This window comes from Heterocephalus glaber, unplaced genomic scaffold (genome assembly GCF_053883595.1).
Source record: "Heterocephalus glaber isolate CG9 unplaced genomic scaffold, H.glaber_assembly_v1.0 deba00001845, whole genome shotgun sequence".
Taxonomy (NCBI): domain Eukaryota; kingdom Metazoa; phylum Chordata; class Mammalia; order Rodentia; family Bathyergidae; genus Heterocephalus; species Heterocephalus glaber.
This window is the reverse complement of record NW_028258494.1, coordinates 1,456,497-1,476,975: the sequence shown is the minus strand read 5'-3', so window position 1 is coordinate 1,476,975 and position 20,479 is coordinate 1,456,497. Positions and strand designations below refer to the sequence as shown.

General features: G+C 36.8%; 1 long non-coding RNA gene across 1 annotated transcript; it reads left to right on the top strand.

The window, feature by feature from the left end:
- Window positions 1-2,204: 2,204 nt before the first annotated feature.
- Window positions 2,205-10,717, top strand: LOC147820587 (uncharacterized). Its single transcript, XR_015448384.1, has 3 exons — window positions 2,205-2,331; window positions 9,003-9,136; window positions 10,279-10,717. It is a non-coding gene; the product is annotated as an uncharacterized LOC147820587 (long non-coding RNA).
- The last annotated feature ends 9,762 nt before the right edge of the window (window positions 10,718-20,479 follow it).

Genomic DNA, 20,479 nt, shown 5'->3' with positions numbered 1-20,479 from the left:
AGTTGACACTGAGTAAAATGAAAAATGGAAAGAAAATATTTCTACTTTTAATTTTCTTTCTTTTCTTTTTCTTTTTTTGGTTCTCGAGACAGGGTCTCTAGTCTAGGATGAACTATATTCTGGAGCTAAGGGATTTCTTTTTTTGGAGGTAAAATCAGAATCAGAGAGGATATTTGGATTTCAGATCATTGTTGTTGCCTGATTTCAATGGAGGGGCTCTTCTGATGTAGGAGACAGCAGGGAATCTCATAGCACTGTAGTACTAGGAGCAATTCCAGGAGAAGCTGGAAGATTCCTGTAGACATACCCAGTGCTCAGGAAATTCTGTCCGTTTGTTGATTTGTGGTGAAAAAATATTCGTTAAGACATTGATGGCGTGCTTAAATGAGGACTATGCCAGAAAGTAGAATGACATGTCTTTAATGTGCTTTAAGCTCAAAATTTTGGTAGATGATGGCAGAAGCAGGAGCCTATCCTATCCCAGCACAGCATGGTTCTCATGCAGGCTCCTGGTTCTCATGACCTTGATTAAGCCCTACCCTTTGTGTTCAATGAGTCTCATGATTCTTCTCCACCATGAGAATACTGAAGTGATGCACAGTCATTTATAGAAATAGGATGAATAAACAACTACAGACAACAAAAGCACAAATGGATATTTAGAAAAAAGGAAAAAGTATGACTATTATACATACTCCTCATAATGAGTAGACAAAGAGCCCAGAAACATGTATGGACAATCATTTTCTCCTTTTCTTCTTTCCCAGTAAGTTAGGAAGTCTGTAGAGTTTGTGATAAACCACTCTAAACTGGTAATTATGAACTATGTGCACTGAGCCTTCAAAGTCCCATAAAAATTAATACTCAGCTAGCCATGGTTGTGCATGACTCTAATCCTAGCAATGTGGGAGGTTGAGGTAGGAGGATCCTCAGCTTGTTCCCAACCTGTGCAAGATGGTAAATACAAAATAAAAATGGAAAAAGGCTGGTTCAAGCCTCAGCATCAGAAAAGATGAAAGGCAATACTCAGCCTGTCACTCTAGCTCCTCTGTGTAATGGCTCCAGCCATGCATCTCCTCCTTCCATGATTATCTAAGTTAGGAAGCGTTCATCTAACACAATGTTCATACCAATCTGAAAACAGAGCTTGAGCCCTCGCTGGGAACCTGGCGAGCATTGCACTTGCAGGCCTTGATCATCACCCTGCAGAGACACATCCTAACCCACTCAGTTGTGAGAGTGTCCATGCATTAAGGAGGGATTGCTAGGAACATTGCTTAATTAGCAGTAGGACAAACATGACATTTTTATGTAGCAAAATGGCAGAATCCCAATGTACAAAATTTCCACTATTAGGACTGGGAAGTAATGTTCTTAGCTTTGGTGAAAATACCAAAAGTTATTTCCCATAGACATCTCACACATATCAGCAGAAAATGGGCCCCTCTAAACTGTTTTCTAAGCACATTAAATGATTATGAATGTGGTAATAAGTAGGAGGAAGAGGTAACAGTATTGACAACATCATCAAACAATGTGCGTATGAAGGTGCATACCTGTAATCCCAGCACTTGGGAGGCTGAGGTAGGAGGATCACCATGAGTTTGAGGCCAGCCTGGGATATATAGTAAGCTCAAGGACAGCCCAGACTATATAATGAGAACCTACCTAAAAAATACCAAACACAATATCATGAAGTCTTCTTAAGGGCTTCTTAATTTCCACTGCCTGAACTACAGGTTCTGTGTAGTCTGCTTCATTTCTCCTGTGCACACTTCTCAAAATTATAAGCACCTGCTCTGTTATTATTTTGAAGAAACAGTAGGAATACAATATTTTTATGTAACTTCTACTGGGTTGTTAGGTAGAAAGAGTGAAGTCTTGCCTGAATTGATCTGCCTGATTTCAGGGCACCTTAACAGGGCACATTATCAGGTTGTCATTTGTCTTGACAGCCTAAGCAGTAGCTCATTCCCTTGTCACTCCAGGAGGAAACCTTTGTCATTGTATTCTGTCCTACTGAGATTCCCAGTATACACAGAGGAGAAATGTGAACTGTAGTTGTATCAACTCTAGAAAGGAAAACTGTAGATCACAGAGAAAGTAGGCAGATGATAATTCAGCACAGATATCTCTCTTGCCCCCTGTCCAGGATACCTTCAAAGATGTCTACATCCTGAAATCCTTTTATTTAATCTTCACAGGAAACATGAAGTCAGAATTCAATTCAATCTTTTGAAAATACTGGAAGGAGTTTAATAATGTGACTTATATGTATCAACGTATGATCTCTGCTTAAATGTTTTTGATGGTCAAGAAACAATGAAAAAGGTTAGCACAGGCACAAAAATTAATTTTGAGTCCTGGTGCTTCCATTTATTATTACGCCTGTTATGTCCAGCAGGTAGCTAGTTCTCCATGACAAAGAATTATCATCTGAGTTGATTTCTACTGGCACAGGTGCATTGAACAAGAATTAAACCAATAATACATGCTCCATATATGATAGATAAGGGATGAATGGATAACATATGGACAAAGGAAAATTTTGGTTTCACAATTACTAATAATTATGAAGTCAGTATTCCTGTACTTCAACTAAGATATTTTGTGACCTGAAGTTTCAAATTTCCTGTTGCTGCAAAAGGTCATTTTACTTTTGTTATTATATAAGTATATACTTTGTATTTGGAGAATTGCTAACTCATTTCTGATTTTTGAAAACCTATATCTTGCTTCACACAATGGTGGCCCTAAAAATTAAAAAAAGCAAAGTAAAATAAAACCTCTGTTAAACTATGAAAAAATGGCTGGAATCAGTTTGGTTTCAACATGCTTGTTATGCACATTCCTCCTTTTTAGGGATATCCTAAATAACTGGCAATAATAGCTTTTGTTTGTGTCTATGTCATGTATATGTTAGCCTTATAATTCCATCTAATACCATGTACCACATTCAATTATTCAACAGACCAGCCAGATTTTGGGGGCCTAAAAAAGAAAAAAAGTAAAAAGTGAAAAGACCAGATAAATCTTACTGATTGTACTGAGACACATTTTAGAGTTTCACATTATTACAGGATTCAGTGCTTCTTTACACTGTATTCATCAATAAGATTCTCTTTACAAAATTACTGAGTATTTTGTTTAAGAAAAATCTACATATACTAAATATTAAGCACCAAACTTGTCTTATTGGAGAGGAGTGCTGTGGATATACATATTACTCTCATTATATTAATTAAGAAATATGAACACAGAGAGGCAGAGTGATTTACATATTTACACATTTACACATTTTCACATCCAGAGCCCAGATATTCGGGGTCAGTGAAACTTATTTCCAAGCTACAGCAGCCTGGAGATAGTTTTTTGAGAGATTAAGTTTATTAAGGCTAGTTACTAGGTATTAACATGGAAGCATAGGATTGATTGCCCCTTAGTAGTGAAAGAGGTTGACTGTGCTTTTTGACAGAATTCCATGGGAGGGATGTTCAGTTCAACAGCCCCAGCTGGCCAAATCCTTTGTGGCATCATACAAGGTTAACAGCACTTCCCTGCAAAAATCCCACAGGAGGAGCACGCAAATCAACAGTCCATACTGCCCCATATCCCATGGGAGACATGACCCAACAATGCCACCTAGCAGATTTAGCGGTGGCTAGTTAGACGAAGTAATTGACAGCAGCTCTGCACTAGGTTACCACAGGGAGAGGGATGGTTCATAGAAGAACCTACATTACAGTGACACCATTAGCACTCTTGGTCTCATTGTGTGGCCGGCACTCCCCAAAATGACTGGTGCAGCATAGTCAGAAAGATAGGCTGCCCAATCCTCACCTTCCTTCAGGTGACATTTATCAAAACAGTCCTGTACTTGTCCACTTACTATGTTTCCTGGATTTGACATGAGGCTTGGAATTAGAGAAAGGGTGCTACAGGGATGTGGTGCAAAATGTCCTGTTTTTATCCTCAGGGACAACACACACACATTCTGCACGTAGAAACGAAATGACCACATGGGACTACAATGCTGAACTCCTGACTCCCGTCACAGGGCACTCTCTCCTGTGTGGGAGCCACATGGAAATGTTATTCCCTACACAAGATGAAATCCCTTCACCAGTTGTAGAAGGATGGTTACTATACTACACTATACAGATGGAAGACATATATATATATATATAGTTACCATATAATTATAATATATAATGAAATATTATATAACATATACCGATAAAATTAATATATTTATTATGATAATATATGTTAATCGGTTTAATATACATATATTTATATAATATATTAATATATCATAATACAGAATATAAGTTAATATATGTACCAATAAAATTAATATATTATAATATATATCAATTTTTGGCACCTTTTAGGAATACAATATAATGACATTCATCCCTGGTAATTTGTGCCTTTACATAATATATCTTGGTTCTTGTTTTTCCCCATTTCCCTGCCCTGCCTTCAACCTCTCCACTCCTCCACCCCTCCCTATTTTGATGTGTATGTTAAGCATAGGACAATGCAGTTGAAAATGACTGATTATTAATTGGGATAACAAAGACAGGGAACTAGTAACACCATCGATCATACATCTACAAAGGAATAAAAAAACCTATCCTCCACCCATTAATAACTGAAAATTCTCACTTGGGTGACATGGAAACAGGCACCAGAATTTTAAAATGATTATCATAATAATAAAGTACAAAAGTAGGTGATTTCTTTTTTCAATATCATGCATCAGTTAAAGATTTTAATACTAATGTATTACTCCACAGAGAGATTTAAAACCATGTGTCAGTGTAAAGTAGTATGTTTCAGAGGTAATAGGTGTTGTTTTGTAGACATTAGGTAAATTTTCAGTAGTATTTCATTGTTATGGTTTAGACTTTAAATGCACCCTCCATCTCATGTGTTTGGAAGGTGATTGGATCACAGTGCTCTATACTCCCCAATGGATCTGCCTATTGAGGTGGTCAGTAGCTAAATGTGCTGTTAGGGCTGGGACCTGGTCGGAGGTGAGTCATTGAAGGTGTGACCTGGAAGAGGGTGCTCCTGTCTCTGGATTTTCTTCTCCCTCTCTGCTTCCTGGCTGACATGAGGTGAGCACCTTTCCTCTGCTGTGCCCCTCTGCTGTGGCATCTTTGCCTTGAAGCCAGCCCATCAAGAACAGAAGGCAAGAGCCAAGGGTAGCCTCTTCTGATTTAAGTTTTGGGAGTTGGGTGCTATGTCACAGTGACAAGAAATTTACTGGAGACCCCTTCATTTAGGTTCTAGTACCCTACCCAACATAAGATGCGGGCCTGAGAAATAAGTACATTAAGAGACAGAACTAGGAGAGAGATAGGGATGTGGCAGGATGGCCAACAACTGACAAAGGCACTGGCCAATCACAGGCAGTGACTTTTATTCACAATCATTTGGAGTAAAGGTAAGCTACATGCAGTTTCTATGGAAATTAATGTAAGCAAAGTTCCTAAAGGATAAGAGAGAGCATTCTCAAATTAGGAACAGAATAGACCAAATATATGGTTGCAATTATAATATTGTCTTCTAGGAAAAAGTATTTAATTGTGGGAACAGAATTTGTGTGCAAGTTATTGTGATCTTGGCAGGTAGGCTTCAGCCAGACTCACTTGTCAGAACAAGCCAATTGTGGGGTTAACTCTTTACAGCCTGATTTGGGAATAATCAGTATTAAGGTTCCTGCCAAATTAATTGATGTATTTCCTTTATTTAATATCATACATCTTTAAGGCTTTTAATATTGATATAATTATCCACTGAGAGACTTAAAATTACATGTCAAATTTAACATGTGCATTGCAGAGATAGTAGGTATTGTAGACTACTTAGGTAAATTTTAGGTTTCACTTAACATATATTGACTCTGCATATTAATGAGGTTCACCACATACTTACTTCTGACATGATGTCCAGGAGGAGGCTGCCTACTGTGGGACTTTGTACACCTTTGCTATGTGCACATAGCTCCTGTGAACCTTGGCTTACTCTAGAAACAAAGGCTAAGCCTTCGTTTGTAACTATAACAGAGACAGCTATTTTTAGAAAATCAGTTTGCCCCTGTAAATTTAGACAAGACAAAGACATCAGGCTGAGAAACTCACTTTGAGATTCTCCCTGCCATACAGCTTGCTTGATTTGTGTCCTGCCCTGTAGCCTTTACAATGTTATCAGTAAAACTTCTGCCTTACTTTGTTATGAGTTTCTCATTCTGCACCAGACAGACTTTTGGTTTTAAACCAGCCTCATTTCAACCCTTGCATTTCTGCTGGAGTGGGAAGACAAGCAAGGGAAACAGAGGGTCTTCGCTTGAAGGGACTCCATCTACTTCAGCCTCCACCTGATGCAACAAGTATGATATTTCCACACCACAACTACAACACATTAATCAAATCCAATCACTCTTTCCCCAAATCTATCCTAGGTTCTATTTTCAGGTCAATGTATTTTAGCCTCCACATATGAGAGAGAACAGCAGTATTAACTTTTCTGTGTTCAGCTTATTTCATTTAACAGCATGTCCTCCAGTTCTGTCCATTTTGCTTAAAAGACTGTTTCATTCTTCTTTATGGCTTAAAACCACTGCCTTGTGTACATACATCATACTGTCTGTATCCATTCATCTGTTGATGGGCATCAAGACTAATTTCATACCTTAGCCGTGGTGAACATGGCTCCAATAAACATGTATGCAGAATCATTTTTACAAGGCTGTAAAATTTCATTTTAATTTTGTTTGAGTATATACCAGAGGTGGGATAGATGGACCAAATAAATCATGTGGTCAATCTGTTTTTAACTGTCTATGGATACATAAATCAACACTGATGAGGAAATAGACAAAAAATACACCCATCACTTTCCTGCCAGTAGTTGTTTTGGGGTACAAATGCAGAGGAAAAGGAAATAATACTGATAGAAAGAACTCAAAGTTTACATATGATGGTACAATTCAATAGAAAATAGCCCTATAGCAAATATTATTAAATTTCATATTCTAGTATAGGTAGTATGCATTACTGGTATTAATAATAGGTAATATTTATGAAGCATTTTCTAAAGGTCAGGAAATATTACAAGGCAGCGTTTCTCAGCCCCATTATAAGAAAAGACCTCCAGAAATCTCATGTGTAGATATTCAGATTGAATTTTTTGGTATGAGGACAAGTTTTGTGAATATTTAAGAACTTCTACAAGTAAGTAGATTGATTAATGACATTGGGAACTATAGTCTACATAATTAGACAGGTTTATAAAAACTTTTTCTACAAGTAACTTATAATGTAATAAAATAAATGTAATAAAAATTTGTAAGATAATTATTGTCCCCATTTTACCAATAAGGACACTGCCTAGGAAAACTTACAAGATTTCTCAAATTATTGATTTTAAAACATTTCTCTTGGTTGAACATTAGATGAGGTAAGAGAATATGAACACAATTTGCTTCCAGATAGCTGAAGTATAAGAATTGTATTTTATGTATCAGAAAGGATAGAGGTGAAAACTAGTTATTTAAGCATAAAAATTTTGGGACTGAAACTTATATTCATGGCTTCCCTGTATCTAAATTTCTCAACAATTCATAAGAGGGTTCATAATCAGAAAATATCAAAGCAGTATTAGCAGAACATTTTGTAATGAAAAACAAAATTATAAACAAAGAGTAAAGATGTCCTCTCCCTTTTTCCTTTTGCCCTCACTGCTTCCCTCCACTCTTTCTTTCTTTCTTTTGATCTAACCTACAGACTTTGTACTAAACTATACCCTCCTTCTTTTTTATTGTTTTTATTTTTTGGAGCCATAAGTTGCTAAGTTTCCCAGGCTGGGTTTGAACTTGGTTTCCTCCAGCCTCTGTCCTTTAGAGTGTTGGGATTGCAGGTTTGCTCACCTACACCCAGCCAAAGAGGTGCTTTCTACATCTTATGAGATTGTATGGAGATGATACAAACAAATGTGTATGAAATATATAATTTATATTATTAATTTGCAGTTCATTATTTATTAAGCATTGGTGCAGTGTACATTGTTACTACATTTGTGATCCATGATCTCATAAAATAAAATAAAATCTCATTCTATAGTTTGTCTCTTCCTTCTGATGGAGAATAAAGGTGCAGGAGAATGGAGTTGAAGGGAGGGCAGGGGAATGGGGAAAAAGGATAACCAACATTGATTAGGTAATGGTACAAAATTCCAATGATATATGCCATTATATTGTGATCTTTTTTTTTTTTTTTTGGTACCGGGAATTGAACTTGGGACCTAGCATTTGTGAGGCAGGTGACAGAACCACTGAGCTAAATCCCCAGCCCAATGCCATTATATTGTATACCTAAAATGTACCAATAAACTTATTAAAAAAGAAATACCAATTTCTTGAATTATGTAGGTACTAGTTTCTATCTGATTAAAGAGGAAGTTATGTTGCAAAATAACATTAGATTATATATTTAAATTAATAGCCAATTTTATTGATTAGTAAAATAGTAAAAATAGGTGATACTAATGAACTATTTTCTAATTGTTAGAAATAACAGAAGAAGTGATACACCAATCTTGACAGATATGTTGATAAGCTTGGTTTAGTTTAATCAGAGTATTTGTATTTTTAACATTTCTCAAGTTTGATATATTGATATATGAAACTGAAAAGCACTAATCTATGCATATAATTATTTTTGTTTTTATTTCCTTTTATTTTTCCTTTGTGATGATGTGGATTGATCCTGTGGTCTTGTACATGGCAGGCAAGTGCTCTACCATCCTGCTATACTCTCAGCACTGGGAGTTTTCAAAACTTTCTTTAAAACAGCTGCATAAGTAAACAGTTATTGTTTCTGCATTATAATAGATGAAAGTGCAAAACGTGTTTGTTATTTCCTGTACTCCCAAGGCTTCCAAATTATATCATAGTGCAAACTGACAAAATAATGAACTTGTGTTTCCTTCAGGTAGCTGAAGTAAGAGCCTATAATCCATGTTTCAAGAAAGATTTACTTAAAAGTCATTAACCAAGGATAGGAGGAAGGTCAGGTCTCAAACCTGGCATTGAGCTGACCATGGTGCCCAACCCCTTCACTTACAGGTAAATGCTTTGTGATCAGAAAAACAATGAAATAGCATTTCCAGGTTACTTAACAATGTAGTTTCAAGGGAAAACAACCACGTATCTATCTTCATGGCACAAATCTTACCAATATACGGGCTGGAAAAAAATGAACGTGTGGAGAAAAAATAAACAGTTTAAAAAGTATTTCTTAACCTTTCATTACTTTGGGGGAAGTGCTGAGGATTGACTATAAAGTTATACACCCAGCCCTGTTTTCTTTTTAAATTTTGAGACAGGGTTTTGCTAAATCATTGTTTCCCAGATTGGGTTCAAAATTGCAATCCTCCTGTCTCAGGCTCCTAGACTGTTGGAATTACAGGTGTATGCCCCCATGCCTAGCTGTGTTTCATTACTTTTTCATCACTGACTTTTGCAATGTAAACTAATGCCACATTTATGGTTAGTGATATGATTATGTGCATTAAAGGAAACAAAGTTTCACAAAGACCAAGGATAAAAATTATGCATGAATTATTTCATAAAAGGAAAGCAATTTGAGTGGACACTGACTTGAATGAAAGAGGGAAAACAGAAATTCAAGAATGATGAAATATTTCTGGGTGATAACAGTCACATGCCTATATTTATCAGTGAACTATCACATTAGTTTAGTGTTCAGATGATATAGTCATTACTTTTGTGAACTTGTATTAAATATAATTATAGGATTATCGTACCTTGGTTTTAGATAAATGTAAGTTTGAATGCTTATTAGTAGCCATTAGAATATTTATCTGAAAGGGGACAGGATATTATTTACTCTTTACTTTTAATTAAATAGGAGGCTATATTTTGCTGTGATCATGGATTTCTTAGTTGCTAATATTTTGGGGTATAACGTTGTTGAGTGTCTGTAAAGTAGGTGGGTACAGAAGAATGTGAATAACACAAAGACCATCAATGAAAAAGTTCTCATCGCTTTTCAGCCTTTTGGCAAATGTCAAGTGCAAAAGTTCCCTAGAAAATTGTTTTTATCATCATTGAGAAATATTGATGAAGGTGTATGGACTCTGAGTGTGAATAATTTGTGTTTGAAAACATGAATCTAAAATACTTTTTAAAAATTGTGTACTTGTTTATGTGCATCTTTTCTTCCAATATTTTTTTTCCTCCCAAAGGTGTTCAAGCAATACAGAAACAGAAAATCTAACACAGGTCTCTGAATTCCTTCTCTTGGGCATCTCTGAGGATCCAGACCTGCAGCCCATCCTCTTTGGACTGTTCCTGTTCATGTATCTGGTCACAGTGCCTGGAAACCTGCTCATCATCCTGGCTGTCAGCTCTGACTCCCACCTCCACACACCCTTGTACTTCTTCTTCTCCAACCTGTCCTTGCTTAATATCAGATTCACCTTCACCATGGTCCCAAAGATGATCATGGATGTCCAGAGTGACAGCAGAGTCATCTATGTGGCCTGCCAACACAGATGTCTCTTTTTCACATGTTTGTATGTATGGACGATAGGCTTCTGACTGTGATGGCCTAGGACTGGTTTGTGACCATCTGCCACCCCCTGCAGTATGCAGTCATTATGAATCCTCACCATTGTTGCTTCTTAGTTGTGCTCTTTTTTGTTTCACCTCTTGGACTCTCAGCTCCACAATTTAATTGTCTTACAATTTACTTACTTCAAGGATGTGGTCATTTCCAATTTCTTCTGTGACCCTGCTCAACTCCTTAATCTTGACTGTTCTGACAACTTTTCCAGTAACAATTTTAAGTACAATGCTTTTGTGGTTTTTGGATTTTTTCCCATTTCAGGGATTATTTTTTATCTTACTATAAATTATTTCTTCCATTCTGAGAATTCCAACACCAAGAGGGAAATGTAAAGCCTTCTCCACTTGTGGGTCTCAAATGTCAGTTGTTGCTTATATTATGGAACAAGCATTGGTGTGTACTTTGGTTCTGCTGTATTAAAATCTCCCACAAATTGTTTGGTGGCCTCAGTCATTTACACTTTGGTCACTCCAATGCTAAATCCATTTATGTACAGGCTGAGGGACAAGGACATTTAAAGAAGCTTGAGCAGGCTCCACAGTAGAAAATTCAAATCTTAAGATCAGAGATATTCAATATGAATACAGAATTTAAAAGGCAGGAAAATTAAGGATTTATACCTGTTCATTCTGCTTCTGTGATCACATTGTTTTTGTATTAGATAATTTTAAATTCTCATCACAAATTTATCATGGTAAAATATTGTTAGGTAGTGTTTGAGCATGGGAAGTTTTGGGACTTTTAATGAATACCAAGTTTTACTTTGTGAAGATGAACAATTCCTGTAAGTGTATTTTGGAGTGGGGTGTATATATCATAGTGCAATATAATGGCACTGAGAGCTGCACTTGAAAATAGTGAATATTGTCTGGTTCTTAATTAAAAATTTTACCACAATAGAAATGGAAGCAAAAAACCCCAGAGAAATCTTGAAAAGAAACAAAAGAAATGAATATATAACTCACATGCCCTCTGATTATAAGAATGCCCCAAATTTAATGGAGATTAATTTTTTTTCTTCCATTAGTATTAGAAAGTCCTTAGATAGTGTGATGGACCAATTTGGTTAATTATGAGCTCTGTGCATTGAGTCTTCAAGGTCATGTAATAGTGATTATTCAATCCATGTCTCCAGAAGTTTTCCATGGCTTCAGTCCAGCAAGTACCCTACCTGTGTCTCTTCCTCTTACAGTTGCCTGTGTCCAAAAGCTCCTGTATGAGACTGCATTAAGACTATTCTGAGAACAGAGGGGTTTCATTGGTAATTAGGTAGAGAAGGTATATTGGATTTTCTGTGTTGTCATGAACATGCAGAAAAGTAGCACAAATCACCAAATGGTGAAAGACATGAAGGATGGAAGAAGGACTATCAGGCACATTGAGTGTTCATCATCAGGTCAACAATTCACACTGGCTAGACAAATAGGAGAACATCTACATGCAACATTGTACCCATGAGGGCTGTAGAATTTTTGTGTATGATTGTGGTTGGGGTTCAAAAATCACACCCAAGGTTTTGATTTCCTCCCATGTTGGTTCTTCTTTTCAAAGATATCCCATGCAGACAATAGAAAATGGGGTTCTCCAAGCTATTTCCTGAGTACTTCAAAAGGATTATGAAGGATATTTTGAAGATGAGGATAAGCATGACAATAATCATAAGCTCATGTATCATTATTGATACATTTCTGAGTGCCAAGTGTTCTATTTAGATTGTTTTAATTCGTCTACATAGTCTTTCCAATGCTACAAATGCCACATTCTTTTGTTTCATGGAAAAGAAATGAGTATGACATTTTTTATCAACATGTGCTGGTATATAGCTTGACACACAGAAGACATGTTGGAATTGAGTTGTCTTATTAGACAAACAGGGAACATGGGTAGGAGAATCCCGTAACTTTGGGCTCTTGAAAACTCAATCACCCACTTCACTTCCTTGTAACTCCAGGAGAAAACCTTTGCTCACTGTGTTTTCCTCTTTAGGGCTCCTGAAAGCTCACAGCATAAAGCTTTGCATGAAACCTAGTGTGTCAACCATAGGAAAAATGCTTAGGTCAGAAGCACGGAACATGGGAAAAGCCCATGATAACTTAGCACTGACCTCTATGTTTTCCTGCTTCACACTATTCTTTCAGCTGTTCATGCAATATTAAAACTATTCCACTTAATTGGAAAAGGACACTTAAACTCAGATCTTGATGTCGTTCCTCCTCAGGACACTGCAGCAAGTTGTAAACTGTACCTGAAGTAAAAAAATCTGTATCTGTATTTAAACCATTCTAATGGCTGGAAACCAATGAAAAAGGTTAGTGTATCTTACCTAGAGATTGTCAATTTATTGTTCACTGCTCTTGGCTGCATTTTCAAGTTATTTAACTCAGCTTTTTCATCATCTATGGGACTCAGCATTGTCACCTAAGTTGATTTCTTGTAGAGACAAAAGCAATGAATATCAGTTAAACATACAAGAGTTTCTCTCTATGTGGTTAATATGTGAGAAAAGGATAAAATTGGGGCAAATTTAAGCTAAATAGTTATTATTAACAAGATTAGTCTTTTTGTGTTCCACAAAAATATCTCATAAAGTTACTGTTTTCCTATTTTTGTAATGTTATATTTTAATTTTGCCCTTATGTAATATGTGCTATGTATTTGGAAAGCGATGGCATTCATTCTGATTCCCCAGAGCTAATTTTTTCTAGAAAATCCATCAAAAATAAAAATCTGGGGCCGAGGATTTAGCTCAGTGGTATTGCCACCTGCTGCACAAGCGCAAGGACCCGAGTTTGATCCCCGGTACCAAAAAAATAAAAATAAAAATAAAATTAAAAAAATAAAAATCTGTGTTAAATATTTCATGGAATCTTTCTTTATTCCCAAATATTGGCTATCATTGCAACTTCAAATCTTGGTGTTTCCCTATATAAAATTTTATCTTTTTCAGGAATGTCTCATAGATCAGAGAGAAATAAAAATAGCTTTTGTTCCTATGTCTTGGACATTTAAGACCCATAATTCCACCAAAATCATTACAGTTTTAAATAATTCAAAGACCATGGGGAGATTTTCATGAGCATAAAAGAAGCAAAAGCAGTAGAAAGAGAGGACAGCAGCAAAACTGATTGCTTGGGGTGAGAGAATCTTAGACCTTCATGTCATTACAAGATTACAGAGCAATTTGACAATTTTATTCATCAGGAAAATTATTTCCTGAGCAAATGAATTCTTTATTTAAAAACAATGTAGCAGTGCAATATGTATTAAATTCCCAAATTATTTATTCCTGCACGTTTTCTGGCGATGTATATTATACTTTCTGTTTCCATTAGCAGTATGAGCACAGAGAAGTCGAGAAACTCCCACACATTCTATGTATTGTAGGAGGTCAATATGCGGTACTGAAATGTCCATTTCCTGACTTCCATCCCAAGGCATTGTTTTTTATTTGAGTCAAAAGGAAATAGTAGTCCCAATGGAATATAAAATGTCTCAGTTATGTTGGAATATCTATTATTACATGGATATCAATTATATTTTGATTATACATGTTAAGAAAGAGGTAATATACATTAGAATACCTGGTTTTTATTTGGAAAGTAAATATAGGTGGTTTATTATAATATTACACATAAATCTGTTATAAGAAGTCAAACAACAAGCCTTCATCCATATGTTATGGAATGACTTAGACTTCTGCGTAAAGAGAAAAACTTTGAAAGGATTGTCATAACAATAAACTCTAAGTTAAATAATTTGCTATTAGGTAATAATGCATATCAGTTAAATGTTAGGAATAGATGTATATGCCTCACAGAAAGAAAAGCACATGGGCAATGTCAGGTGGTACATTTTAGGGGCAATAGGTATGTACACTTTTTAGGGGAGTTGATGTTAATTTAGGGATAAGTTATTTAGGAACACTTTATGATGCATATATCAATATCATCATGGAAAATGAGGGGAAATTCCACCCCCCAAAATTAAAGAGAGTCATTGTATTTGGAGGATATGTGTTCAGGAGAGAAGAACCATGCATAAAAATCAAGACTTCAAACTTCAAAGGCAATAATTCAAATCATGATTAATATTAGTTATGAAACAAATACTACTAAATATTTATATTATGAAATTTATAGTCATTTTTCTTAATAGTAAGAACATAGAACACTAACATAGCTTTTATATGAAGCAAAATCTATCAAAGGTAGTGGTTCTTAACTTTAGTTTTAAAATAATATACCAAGAATTCCTCATTGTTTTGGATCTGAGGCAAGGTTACCTGAAGAGTTTAAACTAGACAGGTAATTATATTGATTTGTGAGATTGAGAACCACTAGTTAAATTTAATAGTTTGGAAAATGAATTTTTCCCTCAAATCCTATGTTAGATAATTATTATACAAATTTCCATATGATAAGTTTATACATGTGTGTTTAAAATAGTTTCTCTACTTATTTTGTTTGTCTTTCCTTTATTCCCTATTAAATCATAGTGAGACCTGACAGAACAATGAATCACAGTTGTCTTTTGGTAGTTGAAATAAAATAATTGCAATCCATGTATCCAGAAGGTTGATGTGGAAATCTACAAAGATATCACATAAAGGTTGGCACTGAAGCCTGGGCTTTGGAAGTTCTGGTGATAAAGTGCTTATCTCTAAATACAAGGGTTTCCCTCAAGTCCAAGTTAGCAAGAGCTTTATTTAACCATATTTAACATTATATATTTATATATTTCAAACTATATTCAATAGTGTTCAAAAAAGGGAAAATGAATTTAATGCAAGCTCACTAAGCTTTTTACATTTTCTGCAAATTTGAGGCATTGTTAAATCATATTTAATGATCCTTTTTGCTACACTTCCTCCAGAAATTATACTCACATAATGTTTATTACAAATCAAACAGTAGATCAGGTAGTCCTATTCAAGGTATCTGTTTTGTATACTGTACTATATTTTTGTCAATATATGTTTGCAATACACTATGTACTATGTATGTTCATTTGGAGGAACAATATTCAGAAAAATAATGAAGGATGGACTGTTATCAGATCACTATAGGATAAGGTTGTTCCCTCTCCTTCCTAAAATAAGAAGAAAAATATTCCTCATCAGATATTTATAGGGTTGATACAAATAAAATCATAAAAAATGAAATAAAATTTTAAACTATTTATCATTTCATTGCTTTCTAGTCATTGACAGGTACAGTGTAGACTAATGTCATATTTCTGGTCTATGATATCATTAATGAAGTGTAATTAATTTAACTAAAGTTCTTTAAATTTAAAGTCCACCAAAGCCCAGGATAGTAGGAGTAATGTACTGAATAATTTTAAAAAGATAAAGAATCTTTGACTGAGCACTTACATCCTTGAATAAGGGAAACAGGAAAATATAAGAATTATAAAACCCTTGGATAGTAAGTGCTGTATAAGCATGTGTCCCAATTATAAATTTTTAACTTTAACTTAATCTCCAGATTTTGCAACCTGACTTTTAAAATACTTTCTGCTTTAGATTAATCTGAACCATTATCAGAATGCAAAAAGATGCTTTTCTTCTTAATTTCCTTTCATTAGAAAGATTTTTCCATAAAAGGGGAAGGATTGTTTTGTCCCCCTTTTCTTCTGCAAACAATAAGCTGTACTTAATGTGAATGAGGGGTTATTTCTAATGTTCTTTGTCATTAGACATTGTTGAGTGTAAATCAGATAGGTAAGGGAGGAAGAAAATAATACAGAAATCAATAATGAAAGAGTTCCCAGAAGAAACTGCTTTTCACAATTGAGAAGTATTGCTGAAGGTGTATAGACCTCAAGTATAAGTATGTGATTTGTGGATATTGTATGAAAAATATATACAGAAGGGTGTGTGTGGTGGACCACACTTGTAATTCCAGCTCTCTAGAGGTTGAGACAGGAGAATCACTTGTGCCAACTAATCCTGCAGGGCAGTCTGGGCAATATATCAAACTCCATTAAAAATAAGCCAAAAGGAAAATATGTGAGTCCAGAGTTACTGTCCAGCTGTTGAGTCCATCTCTCAACCCAGAAAGAATTAAAAAATAGAGAGTCGAAAGAGGACTGAGCAAAAATATGTTATTGTACACAAAAAGCAGCTTATTGTAAAGTGAAAGCAAAAAGCCCCCAGGCAAATAAACCTGGATGGGGATCTGAAGGGTTTGGGAGAGTGACTTCCAGTTTAGGGGTTTTATATGAAAAAAATGACTACATTGCTAAAATGATCAGTATAAACATAACAAAGACATTCTTTAGAAGAGTACTCATATCTCCTTCCTAGGCAAAAAAGAATCCTGTCAGCCAATCCAATGAGGCCTTTGTTTGTTGAGCATCCATGTATGCTGCCCTTGACCATGGACATGTCCCTCACTGAATCTTTCTGAGTCCTTCTTTGGCATAGCTTTTGGCATTACTCTGTGCCAGGCCTGTCCCCTTTATCCACTCATCTCATGGACCAGTGTTACTCTAAGAAGTCTTCTCAGCCTTCCACAGGCCCTGCCCTCAACAGAGCCTCTCCTTAGCTATGGAAATGCTATGCAAACCCTAAAAAATGGAATCTAAGCCTGCAGAGTATTTGTGGTTCATTCTCCCCAGATCTCTCTTTATCTCCCTGCTTATAAGAGTGCTGAAGACAACTATTTTTTTTTTCATTTTCCCATCTCATTTTCTCTTTCAAAAGCACCACAGAAGCACAACATCCTCTACAGTTATTGGAATTCCACAACCTGGGACCCAGGCCTACCCTGCAGCCAATACTCTCTGCACTCTTCCTGTCCATGTGTCTGGTCATGCTGCATGGGAATCTACTTGTCACCAGGGCTGTCATCTCTGCTTTCCACCTCCAAACCTCCATGTAATTTTTCCTTTCCAACCTGCCCATGCCTGACATCTGTTCTGTCACCACCATGTTCCTGAAGATAATTATGGGCATCCAAACTCACAGCAGAGAAATCTGTTTTGTGGGCTGCCTGACTCAGATGTCTTTTTAAATCCTTTTCAGATGTATGTATAGTATTCTTCTGACTCTGTGGCTAATGACCTGTTTGTGGCAATTTATTTTACTTTATTATTTTCCTTTACAGAAAAGAAAAGAACACAGCATTTTGATGGAATATGTCACAGGTGTTTTTGTTTTTGTTTTCTGAAAACTCTGAATGGAGCTATCTGATTAGAGCCACAAGGCATCTAGGCATGAGAATGTTGGATTGCATTTTGAGAGGAATACATACTTGAAATTTCTGATTCCTCTTAACCTACAATGTATTGACACAAGGAAGCATAAAAAGTAAAACTATCACTGGGCATGGTGAGAAACTAAGGCAATCCCAGCTACATGGGAGGCTGTGGCAGGAGGATCAACAGTTCAAAGTTGGCTGGGATAACCTAGTGAGATCCTGTCTCAAAAAAATTAATCTGACAATAATGTAACTCAATATATTCTGTATTTAATGGCAACCACTGTGAAAACAAACTATTCATGAAATAGCTTCTTCTTTGTTGAAAAATACTGGCCATAATCAATGAGGCTTGAAACACCTCATGCTTTTCTGTATTCACTTTCATCATATTTTTCAAATATCATAGTCAATATTTTCATGGGTTTTTCTCTGCTTTGGGGACCAAGGTGATGCTTGCTTCAAGGAAGAAATTCAGAAGTATGGCTTTCCTTTCAATTTCATTGAAAAGTTTGAACAGTAGTAGCAGTAGTTCCTCTCTAAATGTCATGTAGAATTCAGCAGTGAAGCCATCAGGACCTGGACTTTTCTTAATTGGTAAGTTATTAATTATGTTTTCAATTTCATTGATTTGGAATTGGGTCATTTAGTATTTTTAGGTCTTCTTTGTTCAACTTTGGTAATTCATATGTAACTAGGAATCTGTCCATTTCTTCTGTGTTTGCCATCTTATTGGTGTATAGGTTCTTGAAGTAGGTATTGATGATCCTCTTGATTTCTGGAAGTACCATTTGACACAGCTATTCCCCTGCTGGGTATCTTCCCCAAAGAATTAAAAGAATCATACCACAGTGATATATGTGCACCCATGTTCATAGCAGTACAATTTGTGAGAGCTAAAGCTTGGAAGCAGCCCAAATGCCCATTAACTGGAGACTGGATAAAGAAAATGTGGTTTTTTAATAAAATGGAGTACTACTCAGCCATAAAAAATGAGAAATTAGAGACATTTATAGCTAAATGGATGCACATTGAGGTGATACTCTTAAGTGAAATAAACAGGACACACATGTGTAAATACCAAATACTTTCTCTGGTGTGAGAACCTGAAAGTGTAAGCAAGGACTAAAAGTTATAATAGATAATGTGAAATAGGAAGAAAAGGAGCAAAGGAGAAGGGGAAGTGGGAGGGGTATGGGAAAGGAAAGAAGGAGATGGAATTAATATGAGAAAATGGAAAAAGGGAAACAAAGTCTTAGTAAATAAGGAAGGATGGAGGGGTTGAAGGGAGAGCAGGGGAAGGGGGGAAAATAAGAACCAAGAGAGAGGTTCAAATTTCCAATGATAAATGTAATTATATTGTATACCTAAAATATACCAAGAAAATAAACATTAAAATATATTTTCAAGGCACAAGAATGCAGAAGAGATACAAAGAGAATACAGAGGAAAATCATACTGTTCTGGCTAAGACCTGGTATAAATTTTCATATATTCCTGAGGCTCCAGTGCCATTTGGCAATTTTATTTCTCTGTAGAATTTCAAAAACAAAAATCATAATGACAAAATATGTACTAGGCTTCAAATTGTGCTTACTGCTATACATAATATATGCTGCCACAACCAGCCCAGTGAGACAGGACAGGCAGCTTCAAGCTCCTGAGGCCCTCCAGGCCAGGTGAGACAGGACAAGCAGTTTGAAGCTAATGAGGCTCTCCCAGGCCACGCCCAGGGTGTGGTGAGGTCCCAGAGGCCTCTTACAGCCCCACCCCACCCAATGCTCCCTAAGCTGTCCCAACTGGCCGGTGGGTGAGACAGAACAAGCAGCTTCAAGCTCCTGAGGCCCTCCCAGGCCACACCCAGGGCATGGTGAGGTGGCAGAGGCATCTTGCAGCCCCATCCCCACCCCAGGCTCCCTAAGGTGCCACAACCAGCCCAGTGAGACAGGGCAAGCAGCTTCAAGCTCCTGAGGCCATCCAGGCCAGGTCAGACAGGGCAAGCAGCTTCAAGCTCCTGAGGCCCTCCTGGGCTATGGCCAGGGCATGGTGAAGTAGCAGAGGCCTCTTGCAGCCCCACCCCACCTGATGCTCCCTAAGCTACAGCAACTGGCACGGTGAGAAAGGACAAGCAGCTTCAAGCTCCTGTGGCTGTCCAGGCCAGGTGAGACAGGACAAGTGGCTTCAAGCTCCTAATGCAGTCCGAGTCCACGCCCCGGGCAAGTGAGGTCAGCTTAGCTGCGTGGGCGCCTCCAATGCTCAGTGTCCCATGTCCCAGTCCCCGCCCCCCCCATGCACTCTCTGCCTTCTGGCTTTTCTGCTACCTGGTCCCACACTACAGAGGTACAGGAGATTATAAAGAAGCAAGTCCTGAGGGCCATAAGATAGAGCAGAAGTTAGTAACAGAAACAGTGTTTCTCAGGCTCCTCGAAGAAAACTGAAGCTCAGCAGAAAAGTGGAGAGAACCTGTACAATAAAGGCAGATCAGACCACTGCACTTGGTCTGCTGCTGGCTTGCTGAGACTCATTGACTTGTACATGCACAGGGATTCCTATGCTGCCTACTGTGACAGCAGAGACACACCCTGAAGGAGGCCCATAATTTCTAGTGCTATTTGC